Source organism: Sus scrofa, chromosome 15 (assembly GCF_054392235.1).
Source record: "Sus scrofa isolate SSC_HxYL_T2T_F1_AM1 chromosome 15, Sscrofa_HxYL_maternal_Yorkshire_Landrace_v2.0, whole genome shotgun sequence".
In the NCBI taxonomy this organism is placed as follows: Eukaryota; Metazoa; Chordata; class Mammalia; order Artiodactyla; family Suidae; genus Sus; species Sus scrofa.
The window spans coordinates 42,319,997-42,343,925 of record NC_139397.1 but is presented as its reverse complement, the minus strand read 5'-3'; positions in this window follow the sequence as shown (position 1 = coordinate 42,343,925).

The window sequence follows — 23,929 nt, the reverse complement described above, 5'->3', positions numbered from 1 at the left end:
CCATGTGAACTTTAGAAGAATGTGTATTTTGTATTATTCTTGGGTAGATTTTTTTTTTTGTTAGGTTTAATTAGCTTACAGTGTTGATCAAGTCCTATATTTCTCTACTGATTGTCTGCTTGATTATTCTAACCTTTATTGAAAGTGTTGATGTGAAGTTTCCAATTATTAATTATAAAACTGCAGTTCTCTCTCCAATTCTGTCAGTGTTTGCTTTATATATTTGTGGGTTTCAGATGTTGGTGTCTGTAGATTTATAACTATTAGATCTTTTTGATGAATAAACTTTTTAACAATATAAAATGTGCTTTATCTCTTATATTTGTTTTTAAGATAGTCTATTTTGCTTGTTATTAGTATAGCCAATCCAACTATCTTTTGTTACTATTTTTATGGACTTTTTCCATTCTTGCAGCTTCAACCTGTGTGTGTCCTTAGATGTTAAGTGAGTTATTTTATTTTCTTGTGGACAGCAGACAGCCCTCTGTTGGGACTTTTTTTTTTTGCCTTTTTTTTTGAAGTCCTTTTTTTTTTTAAAATTATGGTGATTTCCAATGTTCTGTCAATTTCTCCTGTACAGCAAAGTGGTCAGTTATATATATTTTTTTTCTCATATTATTTTCTATTCTGTTCTTCCACGAGTGAGTGGATATAGTTCCCTGTGCTATACAGCAAGATCTCATTGCTTAGCCATTCTAAATATAGTAGTTTGCATCTGCTAACCCCAAACTTCCAGTCTATCCCACTCCCTCCCCCTCAGCAACCACAAATCTGTTCTCTATGTTCATGAATTTCTTTCTGTTCTGTAGATAGGTTCATTTTTGCCATATTTTAGATTCCACATATAAGTGATGTCATATAGTATTTAGCTTTCTCTTTCTGACTTACTTCACTTAGCATGAGGGTCTCTACTTACATCCATGTTGCTGCAGATGACATTTTTTTTTTTTTTAATGGCTAAGTTGTGTATATGTACCATATCTTAATCCATTCATCTGTCAATGGACATTTAGGTTTTTTCCACGTTTTGACTATTGTGAGCAGTGCTGCAATGAACATAGGGGTGCATGTATCTTTTTCAGTGAAAGTTTTGTCGTGTATATACCCAGGAGTGGGATTTCTAGATCACAAAGTAGTTCTATATTTAGTTTTCTGATGAACCTCCATACTGTTTTTCATAGTGGTGGTACCAATTTACATTCCCACCAATAGTGCAGGAGGGTACCTTTTTCTCTACACCCTCTCCAGCATTTGTTTTTTGTAGACTTATTAATGATGACCATTTTGACTGGTGTGAAGTGGTACCTCATTGTAGTTTTGATTTTCATTTCTCTGATAATTGGTGATGCTGAGCATTTTTTCATGTGCCTGTTGGCCATCTGTATATATTCTTTAGAGAAATGACTATTCAGGTCTTCTGCCCATTTTTCAGTTGGGGTTTTGTTTTGTTTTGTTTTTTCTCTTGATTGTGTGTGTGTGTGTGTGTGTGTGATTATCACTAGGCTAACCTATGTCATTGTAAAGTTATAACAATCTGTCTTAAATGGATATCACTTTCATTTCAGCTGCACTGTCTCCTTTATAGCTCTTCCCTTCCGTTTTATGTTACTGATGTCACAAATTATATCTACATGTTACATGCTTGTTAACATTAGCCTGCTACTATTTTTGTGCATTTTTCTTGTTTTGTTTATATTTAGTTTAGCTGATTTCCTTTAGCTCTTTGTCTGTGTTTCACTTTAGTTCTTTGGGAATACTGACAATGTTTTTTTCTTTTTTAAGTCTTTGTCTAGTAAGGACAGATTCTATCAACCTAAATATTTCCTTTGAATTAGTCATGCATTCCTGCATATTTGTACACCGTGTAATTTTTTTGAAAATTGGACATTTGATAATTATAAAGTGATATGTCTGGAAACCATATCCCCTCTTCTTCACTGTTTGCTGTTTTTTTTTTTAATTAATTGCTGAGGTTGTAGTAGTCTATTTACTTAAGACTTTTCCAATCTATCTTTAAAAAGCTATTTTGTATTAGAGGTATTCCCTGTGTTTTTCCTGCTTATGTTCCAACATATGCAAACCAGAGACAAGTCCTTCAGTCCTTTAGGTAGCCCTCAAACAGTTTAGAACAGAGATATGCAGTATTTTGCAAACAGTATCAGTGATTTTTCCCTCCTGTCTGAGAAAGAATGCTAGGAAGCAGGTTGCCACTGTTCAAGACCAAGACTGCCACTCTGCCAGGAAGTGGTGGCAGAGTTAAATAAAAATTCCACAAATATGAAATCATTGTAAAGATTTTTTTTTTTTTTTTTTTTTTTTTGCCTTTTGTCTTTCTAGGGCCACACCTACAGCACATGGAGGTTCCCAGGCTAGGGGTCTAATCAAAGCTGTAGCCACTGGCCTACACCACAGCCATAGTAAGGCAGGATCCGAGCCATGTCTGCAACCTACACCACAGCTCATGGCATGTTGGATCCTTAACCCACTGAGCAAGGCCAGGGGTTGAACCTGCAACCTCATGGTTCCTAGGTGGATTCATTAACCACTGAGCTACGATGGGCACTCTAAGATTTTTTTTTCTTCACTGAGTTTTTGCTTGGTGGCTGTAATCCTTTATTGTTTTCTAGAGTTTCTACAAAATTGGTTCAGATAGCTTCTGTTTTTTCAGTTGTTTCTGTCAAGGCAGAAAAGATTGGAGATTCTGAGTCTCCATTTTGCTCAAATTAATATAAATCACAAAGAAAAACAAACAAATAAAAGAAGGGTAAGGACGAAGAAGAAAAGAATGGTGGCGTTCCTTGGGGGCCTACTGGTTAAGAATCCAGCATTGTCACTGGTGTGGCATGGGTTTAATCTCTTGCTTGGGAACTTGCACATGACAGGGGTGCAACCAAAAATTAATTATCAAAAAAATAAAAGAGGAATGGGAGGAAAGGAGAAGATTAGGAAGAGGAGTAGGAAGACTAACAAACAGTAGCTAGATTATTCAAAATAAAAATATATCTTTTTAATTTATTTCCCATAAATTTATTCAAATTGGTGAATCACAGATTTTTCAGAGTAATGCTATTAAGCACCAATTATTAACAAGTAACTATAATCTAAATGTGTCCATTACCTCAGCCCATCATATGAAAATCATTATGGTCTTTTTGCCAATTTTATTGGAATTAAGTCAGGAGAATGACACAAATACCTTTGATATCTCTCCAAATTTTATTACTTGGTCAATGGGGCCAATTTAGGAAACATTAACACAAAGTCATAAATTAATTCGTCACATTAACAAATTAATCAAGTATAAAAAATGCCTTACAAAAGAAGCTTTTCGTAATAATTGATGTTGAGAAACAATTTTCCCCTAAAAATGTGCCAGTCCTCTCATATTTCACACCATCAAGACTTTAAGGGCTGAAACTAATAATACAAATGAACATTTATGCCCCACGTGCACAAAATAAAGGTTTGGCACATGTGAAAGCTTATGATTTGGAGTTACTGATCCCCATCTGTCCATTAATATCAATTCAAATTCTGACCTGTATGTTCTTTTACATTGCTTAAACCACAATTTCATAAGCCATTCCCAAATGTCTTCTATTTCCTGAATTGCTTTTGAGTTTTGAGTTAGATTTTATATCTATGAAATACACTGAGGTGCAAAGGGTCTATCAGAATTCCTTATTATAGAAGAATTGCAGGCTAGAGTCAAAGTTAACTTATCCACCTCTCACACTTTAGAAAATTGTCTTATATCAAACCTGGGAAAAGGGTATGCAAACTGCATTTCCTCCAACTCCTAATATTTCCTCTTAACCATCAGATTAAGATTCATAAAGAAGGCCTTTAAAGATGATGCTAAGTCAGTCTATAATAAACTGGTTGGTGTGTGGCTTTAGTTGTCTCCTGTTGCAAAAGTCAGTAGAATTCCAGGTCCCATCTAACTCTGTGTTTTTGTCTCAGAGTCTTCACATGATGTATTTTGATCAGTTGAATTCACCATTAAATATACTAGTCTTGCTTAGGTTCCTAGGAATTTTCAGCCAAGCTGACTTAAAATACATGACCAGGTGGTGAACTGCTTTCTTATTCTCTTTCCCTGATAATGAGGATTTCTACACGGACATTTATGCTCCATGGGGAAGCAATGTTTACAATGTGGCCTTTAAGAAATATCAAGTATGCTTTTATTCATTACAAATCATATATATATATATATATATATACACACACACACACACACACACACAAACACACATAATATATGCATACATATGTGTATACATATGTGCTAATATGTATATATACACTTCATTTCTATGTATATTTAGTACATTTAGTATGTATTAGTATGTATTTAGTATATATATGAATATATATGTAATTTACTCATGAAAAATAAACTTCTTAAAGAGTATGGTATAAATATATACATATATCTTTTTATATGCATACATACATATATATGTATGCAGGTTGTATGTATTTGTGAATGCATATATACTGTGTATATGTGTGTATGTATGTGTTTGTGTGCATGCATCTGTCACTCCCAAAAAAACCTCTCTTTATAGTGTAGCACTCAGGGAAACATGCTCCACAAATTCAACTTGTATATTTGGCAGATTAAACTTGACATTATTATAAAAAGAAAAGTAAAAATATACAAACAAACACACATATATATGTATAGACATATATACATGTACACACAATATTCAAACATATGTACTTACATATATTGTATTATATATACTCAAAAGTTTTGTTTGTTGTTTGACAGATCCTTACTGCGGTTTTGTTAACGTTCATGAAGTTTTGTGTTTCTAAATCATACTGTTAACCAATTGTGAGTCAGGTACAGCAATTGCATTATAGTATGATTAAAGAGCCACAATGCTTCATGAATGATATATGATGGAATCAATGATAGTCAAAGGAGGAGTGGTACCATAAACCCAGAGACGGACCTATGGATGAGATGGAATAATGAAAAGAGAAGGTGAAGCTTAGTCAAATCTTTTTTTTTTTTTTTGTCTTTTGTCCTTTTTAGGGCCACACCAGCAGCATATGGAGGGTCCCAGGCTAGGGGTCTAATTGGAGCTGTGGCTTTGCCTATGCCACAGCCACAGCTATGCCAGATTGAAGCCGCTTCTGTGACCTACACCACAGCTCATGGCAATACTGGATCCTTAACCCACTGAGCAAGACCAGGGTTTGAACCCGCAACCTCATGGTTCCCAGTCAGATTCATTTCTGCTGTGCGAAGATGGGAACTCCTGCTTAGTCAAGTCTTAAGGTGAGAGAAGGGTTTTAGGTAAAAGGTTTGCATGGTATCAAGGCAGACAGAATGCTCAGAGAGCAATGAAATGAATCATTCCTCTGGAGTGGATGGTTGATAGATGAGAGACACACAGTGATGAAGGTAGGGAGAAGCCAACCTCTATCCCTTAGAACTTTTTCTGTTAGAAGAATTCAAGTTATTTTTCAGTTAGAGTCATGATTAGATTAACAGAATGTGGGTGTTAATATAACGTTATCACTTGCAAAGAAAATTTCTGTAAAATACTGTATTTCAGATTTATGTAAATAAGTCTATCAAAAGATAGGTGTGTATATATGTCTTTGAAATTTTACCGTTTCCTTGTAACTTTAATTATTATTGGGACAAGGCTATTCTGAAGGCCTAACTTTGAAAAGGTGTGAAAATAACATAGAGTGATTTTCTCTAGTTGAAATATTGTGGGTTTTTATTTTTTAAGTTAGGTTTAAAATTTCCAGGAGTTAAGAAAAATTTAAAAATGAACTTATAGGACTAAAATCATGCTCAAGTCCTTGCTCCAATAAAAGAACCTCATGCATTAATATCATAAGCACAATATTGGCTTTACAAATGGATATCTTACGTTCACTTCATTGCAGGTACAGTAAGCAGAGGAGACACAGTCTCACTTGGGCTTTTGTGGATGATAAGTCAGCAGGGGCTAGGTTCCCCTTTTTTCAGAGTAAAGGACTTCCCCCAAGACCAGTTTCCTTCATTCTTGAGGGGATTCTTGAATATTTCCATGGATTATAAGGTCTTCAGTTTCAGAGAGTGGATTATAGGTGGTGCTCATCAAGAGCAGGACAACCCAATAGCATGCATGACCTCTCTGGTTACTCTTGAAGAAGGTAGTTTCTCAGGGAGAGTCCTTCTACTGGGGCGAAATCCACACAATGTCCAGAGTGTGTTCCTGGATTCTGCTCAGCTCTGCATGAAGAAATATGAGAGTGTGAAGTAAACAGGGCATTTAGGCAAGAAAAAGAAATAAAAGGAATACAAATTGGAAAAGAAGATGTGAAACCATCTCTATTTGCAGATGGTATGATCTTATATATAGTAAGTCCTACAGAACAACTAAAAAATCTGTGAGAACTAGTAAATGAATTCAACAGAGTTTGAGGATACTAGATCTATATTTTAAAATCAGTTGTATTCCTATACACTTGCAATTAATAATTTAAAAATGGAATGAATAAAACAAGTTAATTTGCCATACCATTAAAAAGAATAAAATACTCAGGAATACATTTAACAAAGGAAACTTAAATGCATGCTCTGAAAGCCATGGAAATCTATTAAAAGAAATTAAAATTGTATAAATAAATGGAAAATGTCCATGTTCATGGAGCAGAGACATCATATTGTTAAGAAAACAGTACTCCCCAATTCATCTACTATTTCAAAGCAATGACTATCAGAATTTTAGGTGATTTCTTTTTACAATTATCAAACTGATTCTAAAATTTGTATAGAATTGTAAAAGACATGAACAGACACAATAACCTTAAAGTGAACAAAGTTGCAAATCTTAAAAATTTACACTTCCCAATTTCAAAACATAGTGCAAAGCAGTGGTAATCAAGACAGTATGGTACAAGGGGAGTTTCCAACGTGGCACAGTGGTTAACGAATCCCACTAGGAACCATGAGGTTGACGGTTTGATCCCTGGCCTTGCTCAGTGGGTTAAGGATCAGGCGTTGCTGTGAGCTGTGTAGGTCACAGATGTGGCTCAGATCCCACGTTGCTGTGGCTCTGGTGTTAGGCTGGCAGCTACAGCTCTAATTAGACCCCTAGCCTGGGAACCTCCATGTGCCGCGGGAGTGGCTCTAGAAAAGGCAAAAAGGCAAAAAGACAAAAGCAAAACAAAACAAAACAGACAGTATGGTACAGACATAGTGATCAATGTAATACAATTAATAGTCCAGAAATAAACCCATTCATCTGTGGTCTACTGATTTTTAATGAAGGTGTCAGGCACTATTCAATGGGAAAGAATAGTCTTTTCAACAAATAATGCTGAAATAACTGGCTATCCACATATGAAAGAATAAAGTTTGCCCTTATCTCATACTATATAAAAATACCCCTTAGGATATCTAAAATTTTTAAAGGGAGAGGGCTCAAATCAATAAAATTAGAAATGAAAAAGAAAAGTTACAACTGACTTCACAGAAATACAAAGGATCATTAGATACTGCTATAAGCAACTGTATGTCAATAAATGGACAACCTAGAAGAAATGGACAGATTCTTACAAAGGCCCAGCCTTCCAAAACTGAACCAGGAAGAAATATAAAATATGAATAGACCTGTCATAAACACTGAAATTGAAACTGTGATAAAAACTTCCAGAAAACAAAATTCCATGACCTGCTGGCTTCACAGGTAAATTATATCAAACATTTAGAGAAGAGTTAACACCTATTCTGAAACTCTTACAAAAAAATATAGTAGAGGAAGGAATACTCCCAACTTCATTCTATGAGACCACCATCACCCTGATACCAAAACCAGACAAAGATCCCACAAAAAAGAAAATTACAGGCCAATAATGCTGATGACTATGGATGCAAAAATCCTTAGCAAAATATTAGCAAACTGAATCCAACTGTATATTAAAAGAATCATATGCCATGATCAAGTGGGATTCTTCAATATCTGCAAATCAATCAGTGTGATAGACCACATTAACAAACTGAAGAATAAAAACCATATGGTCATCTCAATAGATGTAAGAACAGCTTTTGACAAAATTCAACATCTATTTCTGATAAACTCTCCAGAAAGTGGGCATGGAGGGAACCTACCTCAACGTAGTAAAAGCCGTAGATTTCAAACCCACCGTTAACATTCTCAGTGGTGAAAAACTGAAAAGCATTTCCTCTAAGATCAGAAACAAGGATGTCCACATTCACCAGCATTATTCAACATGGTTTTGGAAATCCTAGTCAGGGCAATCAGAGAAGAAAAAGAAATAAAAGGAATCCAAATTGGAAAAGAAGAAATAAAGCTATCACTTTGCAGATGACATGATAAATTTTTTTTTTTAAAGTGAAAGAAAGTGTTGGGAAAGATACAGGGAAATCAGAGCCCTCAAGCACTGCTTATGGATATGTCAAGTGGTATAGCCACTTTGGAAAACATTCTGGTAGTTCATCAAGTGATTAAAAGGCATTACTGTAAGACCCAAGCAATCTTACTCATAGGGATACCCCCAATAGAAATAAAAACATATGTTCACATGCACTTTTACACGAATGTGAATAGCATTATAATCCATAATACTCAAAAGGTGGAAATGTCCAAATGTCCACCGACTGATGAATGGATAAACAGTATGGTATATATGTTCAATGGAATATACTTCAATGAGAAAATGAATAAAGTACTGATACATGTCACAACTTGGATAACCCTTGAAGCCATATTCTTAGTGAAAAAAGCCAGTCGCAAAAGACCAGATGTTATACAATTCGATTTATATTAAGTGTCCAGAATAGGAGAATTTATAGAAACAGAAAGTAGATTAGTGGTTTTAGGGCTGTGGTGGGTGAGGTATTAGGGGGTGAGGTTCTTTTTTTTGGCCATGCCCACAGCATATGGAAGTTCCCAGGGCCCTGGTTAAAATGAACCTATGCCACAGCAGCAACCCAAGCCCCTGCATTGACAATGCTGGATTCTTAACCTGCTGTACCACGGGAGAATTCCTGGGGTTCTTTTTGATGTAATGAAAATTGACTGTAGTAATGGTTGTACATATATATTTTATATATATGAATATACTAAATATCAGTTTCTACATTTCACATGAATGAATTTTATGTCCAAATGTATGAAATGTAAACTTTATTTTTGTAAAATATGAGGGTCATTTGACTTTCTGTTTTGCCATGCTGGCTTTCTGAATTTCCCCTTTTCTCAATAAAGCCCAATTGTTCAGTCACACCTTGTGGAACTGTGAATACAATTCATCCATAAAGAGGAGGAAATACTGTCATTTCGAGCACTTTCATTTTCTTCTAGAAACTTTTTTAACATTTGAAGATTTAATTTGCACTGCATATTTTACATCCTAAAATAGCTAATCTCTCTGAGAACCGTTTTAAGTGCTTTTCATTTATTATCCCATTTTATTCCCTAATAACTCAGTGATAAATGTGCTACTTTCACTTCTCTTTTATGAAACAGAGTAACCAAGTACTAAGTACTGAGACCTCAGACAGAGCCAGGTTTCAATCCTAGGTATGCTGATGTCAGAGAGCTAAGTATCAACTGTTTGGCACCCCACCTCTAATGTAGAATCCCATGTCTATGGAAGAGTTGACTCTGACTCTTCAGATGGTCTGCACTGATTTCTTTTACCAGGATCCCTACATAACTAGACCTGTACAGTTTCTAAATTCTTAATGCTTATTATTTCTTCTCAGTATACCTGCTCAAATGTTAATGTTAGTTAGGTTTTGTTGTGGTTTTTTTTTTCTTTTTTTCTCTGAATGTTTCTACAGGGATCATTTTATGAGTTATGCAATTTTGCTCTTTAAAAGCAATCGAGCAGAGTGTTGTGATAACAATCTCCAGAGTCATATTAGCTTAGTTCAGACTCTGCTTTCAACCCTTCCAAACTGTTTCATCATGGGGAAAATCACTTCGCTTTCTTTGTAAATCGGTTAAGTCAGGTGGAAAACATGATTCCAATTTTTGTTAGCTCCTGGACTTAGTGGGTAATTAAATTATATGGTTCCTGTAAAGCAAGAAGAATAATGGCTGGCATGTGATAAGCATTCAGTAAACAATAACTATTATTCTTACTATTAATATCATTGTTACTGTATTCCTGAGTTCTGTTCTGGAACTCTGGCAGAAGCTTTAGAAACAGACACTGGGTTTCAAAGATTGAGCCCTGGTGATGGATTGAGTATATCGTCAGTCCAATTATATCTAATAGAGGAACCAGTGAAAAATGTGCCTTGGGAATATAACACACATCAATCTCTGCACTGTTCTATTCCAAGTGACCAGGGGAGCTTAGCTGTCCTCCTCTCCTCTGGGTGTTAAGTATTACACTTGCTATTTGTCCCTATGATACACCAAGGACAATGCTGCTTTGTTGTAGGGTATAATCAGGCAAGACATTTCACTTCATGTCAACCTGAGATTGAGAGAGGGCATCATTAAGGACTACATTCCTCTCTTTTTTAAAGATAACATTTTTTTTTTTTGTCTTTTTTTTTAGCCGCATCCACAGCATATGGAGGTTCCCAGGCTAGGGGTCTAATTAGAGCGGTAGCTGCCAGCCTACGCCACAGCCACAGCAACTCCAGATCTGAGCCAAGTCTGTGACCTACACCAAAGCTCATGGCAACACCGGATCCTTAACCCACTGAACAAGGCCAGGGGTTGAACCCTCAACCTCATGGTTACCAGTCGAGTTTGTTAACCACTGAGTCACGACAGGAACTCACTGAAATAACTTTTAGTTTTCAGATCATTATAGACTCACATGGAGTTGTAAGGAATAATTTAGAGAGACGCTGTGTAGCCTTTACCTAATTTCTCTTCATTTTAACATCTTGCAAAACTATAGTGTAATATTACAAACTAGGTAAGGCTACTTACTGTTAAGACTCTGAACAGTTCCATCACCACGAGGATGACTGATACTGACCTTTTACAGCCAAACTCACTACCCTCTTTGTTCTTGACCTGGCAAATGGTATCTGTTTAGCAGTTCTATAGTTTCGTTAATAAGGGAATTATGTATAAATGAAATCAAACAGTAGGTGACCTCCAGGATTTATTTATTTTACTCAGCATCATTCATCCAACTTGTTATGTGTTACTGTTCATTACTTTTTTTTTTTTTTTTTTTTTTTTTTTTTTTTTTTTTTTGTGGAGCCCCACCTGTGGCATATGGAAGTTCCCCAGCTAAGGGTCAGCTCAGAGCTGCAGCTGATGGCCTACACCATAGCCATGGCAATGCAGAATCTGAGCTGCATCTGTGATCTACACCACAGTTCGTGCCAATGCCAGATCTTTACCCACTGAGCAAGGCCAGGGATGGAACCCACATCCTCATGGATACTAGTTAGGTCCATTACTGCTAAGTCGTGATGGGAATTCCTGTTACATCACTTTTTTTTTTTTTTCGCTGAGTACTTGTTATATAATATGCATGTCACAGCTGGTGTAACAATTCTCCCATTGACGTATATGTGGGTTGGTTCCAGGTTTTGGCTGCTAAAAATCAAACTATTATAAACATTTACATAGAGGTTTTTGTGTTTATAAAATTTCATTTTTCTGGAAAATATATGAAGAAGTGCAGTGGGTGCGTCGTTTGGTAATTAAAGCAACCGACAAATTTATATCTTTCCCAGCAATGAGACAGGGTTCCTGTTGCTACACATCCTCACCAGTGTGTGTTCCTATCCTTTTGGGGGAGTGTAGCCATTCTAATAAGTGTGTAGTAGTATCTCATTATTGTTTTAAATTGAAATTCCCTAATTACATATGATGATGAGAATCTTTGGACACTTGTCATCTGTGCATCTTCTTTGTTAAGATGTCTATCCACATCTTTTGCCCTTTCTTTGAAAATTGAGTTATTTCCTGATTGTAGAGTTTTAAGACTTTGTGTATTTGGATAGAAACCCTTTATCAGAGAAGGGTTTTGCAAATACATTCTCTCCTCCTCTTTTGACTTTTCAACTGACAGAACAGTTTCTTTCACAGACCATTTCATTTTAATGAAGTTCAATTTTTTTTTCATGGATTATACTTTGGCATTTTTCTTAAAGTTCATGGCCAAACTCCAGGTCATCTAAGATTTTCAGCTGTGTTATCCTCTTGGTACTTTATTCATTTTGTGTTTTATGTTTAGGTCTGTGATCCCTTTTGAGTTATGTTTGTGAAAGGAGCAAAGTTTTCATTTAGATATTTTTACTTTTATGTTAATGTACAATTATTCCAGTACCATCTGGTTGTTAGAATCTGTGGGGTACCACTAGATTAAAACAAAGTGTTATCTCCAGAAAAAGAAAAAAGAAATGGGTGTGCCTCCTATACATTTCTCTGGGATTCACTCCATTAGCCAAAAAGGTCCTCAGCTTAATCTCACCTAGATATTTTGGCTTCTGATTAAACACCTGAGAGAATCTAGGAGTCATATGCTTAATTTCCTCAAATAACATTTTGTTTGAATGAATACTCTTAACATCAAGGTCTTTTGTGAGGTTATCAGCAAAGGTTTGTCTAACCATATCTTTGGCTTTTTCTCTAGAACAGCTTTCCTAACCAGGAATCTTTAGTATAATGTCTTTTGTGATATGATAGACTGAGAAATCCCAAATCATCAATTTCTGATTTCATTTTACTTAACAGTTTTTTCTCTATCTTTCCTCTCACATTTTACTATAAGCAGCAAGAAAAAAAATTAGGCTGCACCATTTTGCCGGGAAATCTCAGCTGAATGTGCAATTACACCTTCTACAATTCTGCCCAGCTTTCTAATACTAGATAGCAAGAATCAGCTTTTATCCAATTTCTAACAAAATTGTTCTTCATTTTCTTTTGAGCACTCACTAGCAATGCCTTAAATGTACATATTACAAATAATCTATTCATTACGATTTCAGCATTCTCTAAGGTAGTATATGCTTTATCTACCGTTCTTCTCAATTTTTTTTTTTTTCCTCAAGCCCTTTCCAGCAGAAGCTTGAACATTCATATTTTTACTAACATTTGTTCGGGTCTGTTTAAGCTTTTTCTATTATGTTTCTCAAAAATTTTCCAACCTCTTCCCACTGCCAAATTCTGAAGCCATACCTACATGTTTGGCATCTGTTATAAGATCTTTGTACTTCAGTTAGAAAAATCTGTATTAGAAATCTACCAAGCAAATCAGCACACATCATGACTTAAAACAATATAAATGTAGATTGTACAGTTTAAGTCAGAGGTTTTACACTGGCCTCACTAGGCAACAGTCAAGTTGTATAAGGCTGTGGTCCTTTACAAAGGCTTTAGGGGAAAATCCGTTTCCTTTTTTTTTTTTTTTTTTTTTTTTTTTTGGTTTCTATGTTGTTTCAGTATCCTGAGACTACTTACACTCTTTGGCTATGGCTCCTTCTCCACCTTCATTAGCAGCTTCATGCTGAGACTTTCTCATCTGCCATCTGTCTGACTCTCTTATGCCTTCCAGTTTGATTTTTAAAGACCTTTGTGATTGCAAGGGGCTCACCTCGATAATTCAGGAAAAGCTCTCTAATTTAAGATCAGTTGAGTAAGTAAAGACAAGCAATCTTACTTATATCTTCAGCCTTGAGTGGCTCTTTCCTGTGGAGACTAACCTATGTGTATATTTCCAGGATTAGGATGTTGACCTCTTTGGGGCCATTAACATGCTTACCACAAATACTGAAGATAACAGTGTGCAAATTTGCTAAATAATTCTTAGCTTCCCAAAAGGTGTGCAGAATCTAGAAAGTTTAGGGCTATGTGAACTCAAGAGCTACAGGTGAAAGTGGCGTATGTTTTCTAAGACCTTACATGTCTGCTGGGCTGGGACTCTGCTTAACCAGTCTGGAAAATGTGCCTATTGTTCTACCAAGCTGCAAACGTTGATAACATTTATTAACCCCAAACTCAACAACTGAGCAAATCCCTTCCAGAGGTTTCAGCTTCTTGTCTTTCTCTCCTTTGGCACTAAGTTTCCATTAGCTAGATTAGTTTCATTTTAAGCAATCACCTTAAAAAAAAAATCTCTGTAAAATAAAAGGAGTTTGATTTGAATTACTTTCTCCCAAGGTCTTAGAAAAGAGATTTTGGGCTTATCAGACACAACCTAGAATAGATTTATAAGGAGATCCTGCTGAATAGCATTGAGAACTATGTCTAGATACTCATGTCGCAACAGAAGAAAGGGTGGGGGAAAAAACTGTAACTGCAATGTATACATCTAAGGATGACCTGACCCCCTTGCTGTACAGTGGGAAAATAATAAAAAAAAAAAAGAAAAGAAAAGAGATTTTGGTATCCATCTAGAGTTTTATGCAAACCTTAAGTTTACATAAATTCAATTTGATTAAAATCAAATTGTGCAAACCAAACAAAGTGCATCTGTTGGTTGAATTTAGACTGTAGACCATATCATGTCTACCTTGAAAACACGCAAAAGTTTAAGCAGCTTTTGAAAGGACCACAAGGGAGGCAGCAGTCTTGTAAGCTGGTATGATTTTTGTGATGTGTGATGATAGTTTCATTCAGATGTTTTACTCTTCTTAAATTCCAATGGCCATGAAGATGAGAAATAGATACATAGTATTATGTGACGATTTTCTAAAATTTTAATTTATTTTCAAATTAAGGAAGCTAGAAAAAAGTAGATTTTTTTCAGCTTCTTTTTATAGAGTTCCCATTCCCCAGCTATGCTGACTTTTCTTGGGGCATCTCGGGGTAGATCAGAGATAAAATGTAAGGCAGGAGTTACACTAATTACTAAACTTATGTTCTTTCTTCCCAGTTCCCATTGCCTGAAAATGATTACATTTTATTATAGATATTATTGCAAACAACTTTTAACTCACTAACAATTTTTTTCTTTTTACGTATAAATATCTTGCCAATCTAATAAGGGAATAGAAACCCCATGTTATGGTAATGGATGAGAAATCTTGAGCTAATCAATGAAAATATGATCTTTTCTGAAACACATAGATAATGATAGACAATGGAATGGTATTGTATTGAATTTTCTCTTGTTCTGTAGATTATTAGAACAAGGCTCACTAAAAAGGTAGAGTCTCGTTACAGTTATCAAAATTGTATGCTTTGATTTCTTTTGATACTTTTCTGGTAAAATTAGGAGCTGTTATTGCAAAAACATACTTACAGAAATATACTTTGAACAGATGATTCTCTGTTTAGTGTGGCTTTCTACACATTATCTTTTTGTTTTCGCCACTCCAAAGTAATTTTTCATTACTGAACTCAGACTGTTACTTCAGCCAGGTCAGTTCAGATCAACTCTTAGGTAGTCTCTAAATTAAATTTCTGGTAAAACATTTTACTGTTACACTTTCCAGAAATTGTCTCCACCTAACTCCTAAATGGTTCTCCCATGGAGAACGCTGCTAATTACATGGGGAAGGGTGGCTCATGACTGTTGATCAAGCAGAGTGCTAACCCCAACTCCACCACTTCCCAGCCTGTTACTCTCTGTAGAAAGGCTTGCACGTAAAATGGAGGTGAAAATTACACCTCCCAGGTTTATTTAAATATTGACTAGATTATTACATGAGGGGCATCTTTAAAGTGCCCGCCTGGAACCTGGCTTAAAGCAGTTTCTCAAAAAATGTAAGTTTCTCCTCTCTTTCTCTCTCCCTCTAACACTGAACTCTAGATTTAGCTCTTTCCAGGTGTAATGCCTGGCTAATATTTCTCTTTGATCATTGCCTAGTTTAATATTGTCTTATTAGATTATATACCCCTTCTAGTTATGGTTTTGCGTGTCCTTTGATGTATCCTCTGAGCAGGTTTTGGGTTTTATATCTCTTGCTGTCTGAACTTTAGGCTGGAAAGTGATGCATTTGATGGCTGTGAATTATGAAGAGAGCTTGCAAAATCAGGAAGCTAACTCATTTGACCTCATTTATATTCTTAAGAACAATGTTTGGAGTTCCCGTCATGACTCAGTGGAAACAAATCTGACTAACATCCATGAGCATGTAGGTTCGATCCCTGGCCTCGCTCAGTGGGTTAAGGATACTGCGTTGCTGTGAGCTATGGTGTAGGTTTCAGATGTGGCTCAGCTCTGGCATTGCTGTGGCTGTGGTGTAGGCCTACGGCTACAGCTTTGATTGGACCCCAGGCCTGGGAATCTCCATATGCCACAAGTGGTGCCCTAAACAGACAAAGACAACAAACAAACAAATAAACAAACAAACAAACAAACAAAAAACAATGTTCAGTAACTCTAAGTAAAGAAAAAAAATGTATATCCCTTCTTACTTGGGAGAGGATAAATTCGCAGTATACATTACTATTTACCTTCTACACCCATGTATAATAAGGAACATTTATAAACTGAGAAAACAATTTCCTTGGTCTCAGTGGTCATAACACTCTTCAGTTGACTGTGATTGTTTATCTATTCTGAGATTTCTGCATATTTGCTTCTGCTTACTTTTGTAGTCTTCCCAAATAACAATAACAATAGTAATGATTTGCATTTAAGAGAAAACACAGGCTGGTCAACAAAACTCCTTTCCATCACCCTTTTTTTTTCTTTGAAATAGATGTTATTTTCTCCAGTTTTGTAGAGAGAACTGAGACTTCAAATAGTGAAATAAAATTGGCAAAGGTCGGAAGCTAGAACATAGCAGAGGTAGTCTTTCCATTCAAATCTATTTGGATCCAAAGCCATACCCTTCTCACTAGCAAACTCAAGTTCTCCCCCTTGAGTTCACCTTTTTTCTAGAATCCAAGCCCCCTGTTTGTGCCTCCCTGTTTAAAATAAGCTTTTACTTATATCGTTATTATATGCCAGATATGTGCTATTTAAATAAACTTCTAGATTATTCCTCTGTAGTCTTGTCTTATGCTTTTGCTGCCCATGTTTCAGCTCATGAAGCAAAAGCTCGTGGGAACAACCACAAAATATGATTCTAAGAGAGCAGTGGCAGTGGGTGGTTGTAACAGCTCAGATATATAGCCCCACTGCTAGGGAATTGCTGTTTGACTGCCAGTCACACATTGCAACAGATTTTAGTTAAATCAAGCTCTGACATGATTGGAACAAATACCAAATGAAACATCTGCCAAAACAGAAATTGTGTCAAACTCCTAAACAAGGAAGGATGTCTCAAATGGTCTAACATCTGAACAAGAGTAAAACTAGTTTTAGAAAATTTTGCAAAATGGTCAATGGATTTTTTCAGTGCCATGGGATATTTTTTCTATTCTTTTGAATTCTTGTCTATGAATTGTTTTCCAAAATGTACAAGTGAGAAATAAGTTGAAATATCACAATTCAGGGTAAGATTCAATTCAATTTAATTTAATGGGTATGGAGTGTCATTCAAGAAATGGAACCCACCTGCTAGGCATCTGGAATGCATTCTGCATCAGTTGTGTCTTAATAGTGTTATACTGCTAGATGAAAAGGGAGGCCCACACATGTCCAAATGCCAGATGAGTTACTGAGCTTTCCCATTTTATCTTAATGTTTGTGATGATACAGACAGATCCCACAATAGCAAAAGTCAAATGGCCCTCATTTGGCCTTCCTGAACATCTTTATTTGTGGATATAGTGCATTTTGACTGGGTTGTACAATTGGAAAGCTGTATCACAGGGTAAGAAGTTCATAAAGATTGGCTGTGGTGCTTATTGCCCTTAGGCCAGCCTTTCTCTTGGTTGCATGATGCTTTTCAAAAGTCTAGATGTAAGATGCAGACACGGCAATGTCTAGAGAGGAAAGGGGGCCTGTGCTCTCCTTCAGTCACTATTTTTATGTCATCCTGGATCACTTGGCCATCTATAACCAGGCACTAGTAGTGGAAATGGCATTACTCAGTTTGTATTAGATTAAGCATTGAAGGTTAGTCAATGACATGAGGAATAAACCACCATGACTGTCACGGTCACGTGGGAACTGAACCTCATCTGTGTCCTTGGAATCACCACTGTGAGATGTAAGAAGTAATAGAGGACAAAAATCTGAAAGTAGCAGTCATGTTGATTACAACAACAAGAACAATGATAACAAATGCTCTGAGCAAAGCATTTCTTCAGATTGATTGATTAAAGTAGATTTCCTAAGCAGTTAGTTAGGAAGAAGGTTAGAAATCAATCACTATAGACTTTTCTTTTAACTAAATATATTTGGTTTGTATTTTATCATCTGTGACTTTGAACAAGGTGATTAATCATTTACGCCTCAGTTTCCTCATTTGAAAATGAGAGCCTTGATAGTAATTGTTCTAAGTATGTCCTAGTCATTTACAAGATGATATGGTAGTCAAATGAGCCATTATTTTGAATTTGGTGAGCTTTATTTTTTATTTTTCTTTATTATAGTTGATTTACAATGTTGTGCTATACACCACAGAGTGTTTTGCCTGTGTTCTCCTCCAGGAGTTTGCTGATGTCATGTTTTATGTTTAAATCTGTAAGCCATTTTGAGTTTATTTTTGTGTATAGTGTGCAGGTGTGTTCTAGTTTAATTTATTTACATGAAGTTATTGTTGTTCTGTTTTTCCAGTATCACTTGCTGAAAAGACTGTCTTTTTCCCATTTTGTGTCTTGCCTCCTTTGTCAAGCTGTAGGTGTTTGGGTTTATTTCTAGATTCTCTGATCTATTCCATTGATCCGTTATGTCTGTTTTTGTACCAATACCACACTGTTTTGATTACTTAACTTTGCAATATTGTCTGAATTCAATGACCTTTTATCAAGTTCTTCCTATATAAAAGAATATAAAAATGCATAATTTATACTTTGTCACAGTATTATTATTTTAATTATATCAACTTTTTTGAATGCCATAATCAGTTCAGTTTTAAGAATCCAACTATAAAAATGAATATATGGACACATACATTGTTTTTGCTGCTCTTTTATTTATGTCTGGATTCTTCCCAAAATAGTCTCAATATCCCCAAACATACAAAAACGAAAAGAAAAAGTAAAAACAAGAGAAAAAAAGACCATCAAACAAGACCCTGTATTAAAATAAACTTTAAAGTTTTCTCCTCTTTTGACTTCTTTTTTCACTTGTGATTTCCCTCTGAGCACAGTTCTACTTCCTTGACTGAAAATTTTCAGAATCAGAAGCCAATGTTTATGATTCTTTTTATGGACTCCAGAGGTTACACAGAGCATATTAAGTTCTGAACTTTTTGGACAAATCACCACTGCTGTTATTGTGAAGGTTTTCTTTTTATGAGGAGAATTTAACAGCTCATAAATTTCTCCTGCAGTAACATTCATGTACTTTGTTGAGCAAGGCTAATGCTCGGAGACTACTCAAACTGAATGACTATTTACCCACAGCTTTAGTGAGCACACTTTACTTTCCCAGCATAACGTTATCTGAATGGCTTCAGGGTGTGAACATAATATGCCTATTGCTCTGTATACTGCTAAGTCATAATAGGAAAATTGCAAAGGAAGAGAGGGAAACTGGCTGTAAAGAATTAGATCTTTGCATTCTTTGAGTAAGTACTACTGACCACTCTTTAGGGCATGGCTGATCCAACATCACCTGATCAGAGACTTCAACTCTGACCAGGCTTCTATCCCTAAGAGTATTGGCAGTACTCACACCTTCATGTAAAAATGGTGGTGTCAACTCAGTGCAGAGCTCCACTGCCTATAAACTTTATATCACCAAAAGAAGTTCATAATTTATTTCATGAAATATCTCAAAATGTTTTCTCTCTTCCTCTACTCATTGTCATTGAAATACCATCTCCCAACATTCACTCTAGACCCAGTGTCCCTGCTCCTGAACCTATGTTGCATAAGGGCACACAGGTCTTCAATCATGTATCACCATCTTCTTCATGATCATTTGCATGGATCATTCTCTCAGCTAATCGTGATGTAGGGACTTCACCATGAGCATTCACTGCCCCAGCCCTGAGTGATAGGTATTATTACTCCATTTCTCAGATTACTAAATAAAGGCTCAATGAAAGATAGTAACTTCCCCAAAATCACACAGATGAAAGCTGGCAGAGCCAAAATTAAAACCCAGGTCAGTGTCTCATTCTTAGCCATATCACTGAGAATGGTACATTGAAATTGAAAAGGCAAATGTACGTCTTTTAGAGAAGCTCTGGGGATGGAATATAACCACAATATCTGCATAGCATTCAAAACTGATTCGGGGTCTCTTCTTAACAATTCCCATGGGGGATAATTTTTGTTTATATCAATCACAAAGGATAAATTGAGGAACCATAAATGGATGCTCAAAATTGGTCAATATACTTTATGTATATACATTGATATATTTGCTGTATGATCTTTCACTGTTACTCCATCTGGCACATGGTGTGAGCACAGTAAACGTGAGCTAATTAAAAATGATTATTGGAGAGTTCCCATTGTGGCCTAGCAGGTTAAGAACCCTGTGTTGTCTCTGTGAGAATGAGGATGGGAGTTCGATTCTTGCCTTTGCTCAGTGGATTAAGGATCCAGCATTGCCACAAGCTGCAGTGTAGGTCACAGATGCTGCTTGGATTTGGTCTTGCTATGTTTGTGTTGTAGGCTGGCAGTTGCAACTCTTAGTTGCAACTCAGTTGCAATTCGACACTTAGCCCAGGAACTTCTATATGCTACAAGTGTGGCCCTGAAAAGAAAAAAAAAAAAGGCAATTGGTAAATTTCTTAACCAGAGTTATGTAAGCTACTTCATTATGATATATTAGGTTGTAGTTAAAATTTGGTGCCCCCTTTAACCTTCCACATTGATCAGTATGCATATAAGATCACATGATATCATAAAATTGCTGAGAATTTTGCATAATTGGTGTTAAGTTGTTCAAAGTTTTTTTTGTGCATAATTCAGAAAATCTTCTCTTGGTGAATCACTTCCAAATTGCAAATACACAAACGTAAGAAAAGCAGTGTATTTTGGAATGATGAGGTTCTCAGTTATTATTTTCCAAGATGAATTTATTTAGAACACAAGCAGGAAAAGATGTTCCATGAATAATGTTTTTTATAAGATGTTTAAGAAATCCTACATAAAATATTCTTATCTTGTATATTCACAATGAGGATATACTATGAGCCCTGAGAAATCTAACTAAGAAAGTTGTTTTTATTTTAGCCATAGTTTCTAAAATGTATTTAACGACAGAATATTTTTGTAGTTCCAGTGAATATTGTTTCATTTTTCTCGTATGCCTTTAACATTCCATAATGCACATTTTAGGAAGTGTTTTTCTATGCATTTCTTTAAACATGAATGCCAACTCCAAATGTGTACCTTCTGTGAAATATAGAAACAGTAGAACAGAATGTGTTGAAGCCATTCAAAATAAAAAAAAATACTTTATCTTGAAAACGCTTCTTCATTTTTCAAATGTAACTTCACTTATAATCTCCTTCTAGCTTTGTCAATTATATTTTAGCTGCAATATCTATGGTTGAATTTTCATCCTAGCATCACAGAGTCTTGGTATTTTACTGCTTATTTCTATGAAATCTGATTTATTTTTCCTGTTCAATGCCACCTTTTCAATTAAAAGCATGAGATGTCATTCAGAGTCATTTGTTATATGTCTTCTTCAACTTACCATGCCTTACCCATCTTATTTTTAATTATTCTCCAATAAATTTATTCCAGATTATATTGATGTGAAGTAATCCAATAATATCACTTCCAAAGAACTTATTCTTGAATAAATATATAGTAGTGTTTCAATGGAAGATTCAAGGTATCCATGTTTCTGCTCAATAAAGGTATATCTTCACCTTAGACTCAATAAGGGGTGTGTGTGTGTGCGCATGTGCATTGCATGTGCACGTGCTTGTGTTTGTGTATGTAGGCTGAAACGTCCCAAATTGTTCAATTTGTAAGAGCTATTGGTATAGTTCCAGTCTGAGTTCAAAGCCCTAAGAACTAGGTGAAACAGTGGTGTGAGTTCTAGTGTAAAAGCCAGCAGGGTTGTGATCCAAGAAGTATCAATGTTTCAGTCAGGGTCCCATAGCCAGAAAAGACCAAGGTCTAGCTCACCTGCTCAGGTACATGGCACCCCTTCTGAGTTTTTAAATCCCCAGAGCACAGCAGGAGGTGCTACACCCAGGAGGCCTGTTAGTTAACCTTCATGACTGTGACATCTGATTAAACATCTATTTGAGACTGACTGGAATCCCTTCCAGAGCCTTCAAAGGGTGTGGCCATCCTCACATTCTCTGTGCTGCACTCTAGAGCACCAGTGTCTATTGCCAGGGTACTCAGCACATCACATTGCCTTTTAAACTTCAGAGTAAAATAATTTCCCCAAATTATATTGTAGGCAGAGAACCAAGTTCATATCAGACTAGGGAGGGAAGAATTCTGTTGGCCAGAGAGGGTGATATTGTAGCAGGAAGGGGGACTCTTCCAGAGCCTGAGCCGAGCATGGGCTCTTATCTGACACTTGGAAATGGAAATGAATTGTCAGAAGAGACACATGTGCTGATAAAGCAAGAGACTGTATTGGGAAGGGGAGCCCAGGTGGAGAGCAGCAGGATGAGGAGACCCAGGCAAACAGCTCTGCCACATGGCTCTCAGCCTCAGGTTTTATGGGAATGGAGTTAGTTTCCAAGTTGTCTCTGGCTGATTGTCTTGGTCTGGATCAAGATCCTTCTTGGTGGTGTGTGCATCTCTCAAGCCAAGATGTATTCCAGCACCAGGGACCCTGGGAGGTTGTTGTGTTCTCCCTCCTACTGGCCCCTCCCACTTCCTCCAGGTTAGTCTTCAGGGCAGCACCCTCCCTGGTCCTCATCAGGGCCTCCTGCTGTGATACAGCTCATGAAAGAGGCTGTTAATGTGCCTTCCAAGGTGGTGATTTCAGTCAATGGTCCCCTAACAAGACTAGTTAAGCACCATCTTTGGAAAATGCCACTAGTATCATTCTCCGATCTCAGAGACACGGAAATGGTGAATACACCAATGGATAGATGTAAGGTAGGGATTGCACCTTCTTCCTTTTAATATACCTGCCTCTTAAAACAGAGCCTGCTTACAGGGCTTTCTTAGCGTGAGCATATAAAGCAAACACATGTCAACTGTTAAGTGAATGAATAAATGATTGTAAAATTAAGTGAATAAACAGATGAAATAAAACTCATGACCGTTGGTTCCATATTTTTACTTTCTTCCTCAGAATATTCTAACTTCCTGTGTTTTGTGTTGAGCTTATGCATTGGACCCAGTGGCTTAATTCACCCTACAAGATGATGAATATTTATATTTCTAAATATTTCCATTGTAAGTTCAGTGTGATTAAGTATATACTTGTTCTTGATGCCATATTACTAATTTTCATGTTGAGGAATTTATTATGGTCAAATTAGTGTAAGTAAATTATTCACAAGCTGATGTAGATTTCAAGTTGAAATGTTTATTATTCATATTAAAATTATGAATAATGTTCACAGGTAGTCTTATTTCTTCAGAGGGTTATTCTTAGTTTCCTTCTTTTGAGTCTTGGTTTGATAAAATGGTAATGAGTCATTTGACAGGCAAAATGAATGTTTGTCATGGTATAATATTCAAAGCAGTTACCAAAAATTAGTCACTGATCCATTTTCTCCTCAAAAGTCCATGAAAACTTTCCTAGTTGTCTGATTTATATCAATCTTCACTGTCCCTCAAAGTTTGTTTCTTTTAAAATGTCTGTATCACTAATTCCATGGTTCACATGTCTGTTGGTGGCTATATTAATGTTCTATTTTATCTTGTTAAAGAAGAGTCATCTTTCAAAAATCCCATTTATATGCATTCAGCAAAGAGTGGTTTATATAACATTAATTATATCATTTAATAGCATTTACAAGGCACCAGGCTTTCACCTAGATTCCATGGATACTGTGGTGAAAATGGGATTC